The sequence below is a fragment of the Rhagoletis pomonella genome, unplaced genomic scaffold (assembly GCF_013731165.1).
Source record: "Rhagoletis pomonella isolate Grant_MI unplaced genomic scaffold, Rhpom_1.0 Rhpom_scaffold_00001, whole genome shotgun sequence".
Taxonomy (NCBI): Eukaryota; Metazoa; Arthropoda; class Insecta; order Diptera; family Tephritidae; genus Rhagoletis; species Rhagoletis pomonella.
This window is the reverse complement of record NW_023458555.1, coordinates 9,699,799-9,703,689: the sequence shown is the minus strand read 5'-3', so window position 1 is coordinate 9,703,689 and position 3,891 is coordinate 9,699,799.

The window sequence follows — 3,891 nt, the reverse complement described above, 5'->3', positions numbered from 1 at the left end:
ATGTATCTAAATAAAAGCACACAAGAAAAATGTAAATTAAAAGTTACAAAAAATATAATGAATACAAAAATAAAACAAAAAATGACAAAACAAAAATTAAATAAGAAAAGATTTAAATATAATAAAACAAAAAAAGAAAATACAAAATAAAATATTATAAATATTAATAAAGAATTTAAAAAATGTTTGGTTTTATTTTGATAAAACTTGTTAGTGTATTTTGTGATATTTTGAAATATGACGTTCTATTAGCAAGCGAACGATTTGACCCCATCACTGATGTTGACGTTGATACACATCATTTCTCTGTATCAAACCATGCCATGCCAGAAGTTTTCCAATATTCGCTGGAAGGTTCAATTTTCGGTAGATGGTATATAAACTCAACGGCAACTCTATTTCCGGAGTGTGCGATGCACTGGAAACAAGTTGTAAATCATTTGGCTTCAAAAGCCGTCAGTCAGCCCTTTCAGCTGGAAAAAACTGACAGGTTTGAAAGTTAAATTAGTAAAAAAACAGTTGACAATGCAAAAACGGCAACTTCGCTGCCACACGAAATTCATGCAAAAAATACTGCATTTTATCAACAAAAAAGGGTGACCAAGTGGTCATTCGCTAGTAAAAAGAGAACGCAAGTCGGCCTTGGCAGCGTTCAGTTACCCTTGTAAGCAGCAAAAATAAAAAATTTAAAATAAATACAAAACATATCAAAAACAAAAAGTAAAAAAACCACATTAATAAAAAAACTAGAAAAATATGTATGTATGTACATATGTAGTATGTACAGTGCTGGCCTCATAATTCGGGACACTACTTCTTTACATGTTTTCACCATTTATTTTTTTCTTTATTAATTTCTTATATTTTTTTTTACAAAAATATAGTTTACACCACAACGAAAACCAAGTACCTAACTCAGAGTTTATACCTTGTCCAAATTTCAAGAAGTTATCATCAAAATTTCAAACTTTTCAATCAGAATTTCTAGAAAAAAAAATCCTATACGCAGATTTGTGTTAAATTTTAGTATGACAAAGTACAAGTTTGAAGTTGGTAAAAAATCGCGTTGTTTTTAGGCAATTTTTATTAAGACGGAGTTACGTATTTTCTGCCGGAGTATGTATGTTAAAAATTTATTTATTTAGGTAGACAAAGACGTCAGAATAAAAAACTCTAAACAAGCAATTTTTAAGCAGAAAACAAGACCGATCGAAAAAAAGAAGAATTATAGAAATCGGTTAATGTGTGGCCCAAAGTTATGCATAAAAAAAAATATGCCGACGAATTGATAACCTCCTCCTTTTTTGAAGTCGGTTAAAAATAAATCTCGAATTCTTAGCCTCCTGCAACTTGCACAATATTATACCAAAAGTGAACTGCATACCCTAATTTTTCTTGGAAATTCTGGTTAAAAAGTTTGAAATTTTTAGAATTTTTTGAAATTTGGCGATTTTTCACAGATCTTGTGCAATGTTTTAAACATTGCGTTACTTGGTTTTCGTTGCGGTATAAATTATATTTTTGCTAATAAATAAAGAACAAATAAAAGGTCAAAACTTGTAAAAACGTAGTGTGCCTAACTATATGGCCACCACTGTATGTACAAATTCATTTATTATTTAGGTGTGCAGAATATTTAGTCATCGACAGCAAGAAATGCAAGCAAGCAGAGAACTTGGCAGTAGGTAATCATGCAAGCAACATTGTTGTTTAGCTGGCAGTACGATAACCAATCAACGCGGCGTCAAAGTTGCCTAAACAACAGCTGGTGGTCGGTCACTCAGTTCAGCTCCTCAGCAGGCATGGCATTACATGTGTATTACTTCGGTTAGCCAACCGCTAGACGATGGACGCATAGAAAGAAGTTAAGGGTTTCCAAAGCAGTCAATAGCGGCAGCAATACATAGCAGCAGCAGCGGTGCCACACCCGGTATTTACAATTTATTAGTGTTGCCACAAATGCCGTTTTCTTGCTGTTAGCTTTTATTTAAGTGGTTACAAAAACGTATAGCTTTGTATTTATTGTGGCGGTCGGGATTTTTATTTGATCGGTTCAGTGTTGCTAAGACATGACATGGCTGCAACTTTTCTTTTTACTCTTTACTATTTGTTGGTATATGCAATGGTGTATGTATGCAGGTTTGTTTCTAGGCTTATCAAGTCGTGCAGTTGATAAAATCTTCAATGAATTGAATGCAGGAAACTTGTATGTACATATGTTTGTGTTTATAGCCTAACTGTATTTACAAAAGACACCAAAGCATTTGTAGTCAAATGGGAATGTGCAGAGTTGAATTATGTCATGTTGAAATAATTTCACATTTGCAATAAACAATTTGATATTTTGCTGTACCCAGTGAATCCACTCCATATTGGATAGAAAGGTTAAGACATGCCTCCTACTACCAAGCGGAATCTTAGAATTTAAGATCACTTTAGGGCCTTCCAATCGGAAGAAACTACTATAAAAGAAGCAACATTGGAAAATAGTATAAGACTAGTGAACCCGCATGGCGTTAAAACGCCCCAAATTGAATTTCAAAAATTTTAAAAATATTCCAAATATTTTTAATTTGATCTCTCATTTTTGAAATTCCGTTTCAAACGTATTCTCCAACTAAAATCTTCCTAAATCTCTTTTGTCTGACCAAATGGCAGCCCTCCAAAATAAAGGTTATGAATAAAGGCTTCTTAATCCCATTTAGATTTTTTTTTAAATTCACCCAACTTATTGAAACTAAAGATTTCAACCTCTTTCGTTTGGCACCCATATGGTGATACATATTTCTCTTATCTTATAGGGGTTATTAAACAGGTGGCAACCCTCCTATAGTTTAGCTAGGAACCAAAACTTTTCAAAACCATTTCGATTTATACCCATTTGTAATAAGCGATTTGTTTTTTAAATAATTTGAGTATACTTTTTTAAAAGGTGACAACTCTTTAAAAAAAAGCAACACCTTATTGCACAGGCAGTCCAAGCCTTTTAATCTGGCACCTCATTTCGGCAGATCGAACGAACGGTGTGAACATGATGGCATTTTAATTGTTCAACAGTTGGCAGTCGCGTATTATATACGCTTGTGCTCATATAATTAAGTTACACCATACAGCAAAAAATATATATCTAAAAAAGTGGTTTTATTATTGAAAATGAACAAAAAAACATATAGAATCAAAACTGCGGATTTCATGTTCAAAGTTTGTTTACATTTTTAATGTTTAAAAGTATTGAATTAATTTTAGTTAATTTTAATATTATATTTGACCATATGATTCGTGCTCATATAATTAAGTCACCGCCAAAGTAATGCATATTAAAGCCAAGTTAGCGTCTTTTCAATAAATGCCAGTCAGTACTTCGTTGGGAATCCTTTTTGACGAATCACTTCATCGCATCTCCTATTCATGGAGCGGACTAAAGACTCACATTGCTGCGGAGTGATTTTACTCCACTCGTCCTTAATAATCTCCCATAAAGAAGCCTTGTTTGTAGGTTTTCGCGCTGCAACTGCTCTCTTTATAATACCCCATAGGTTTTCTATGGGGTTTAAGTCTGGGCTTTGCGCCGGCCATTCAAGACATGTAATGTGATTTGCATTAATCCAGTCCTTAACGACCCGAGAGCAGTGCTTGGGGTCGTTATCTTGCTGATATATCCAAGCAAGTGGCAAGTCGTCAGCGTAATCCCCAACTAGATGTTCTTCTAGAATTTCCTTATACATAACACCCGTCATCTTGCCTTGGATTTGGACAACCGGACCGACACCTGACGACGTAAAACATCCCCAAACCATTACTGACGAGCCACCATGTTTTACTGTTTTTTTTGTGTACTTGGGGCTTAATTCTTGCAATGGCGGACGTCTTACATAAGGTCTTCCGTCATTG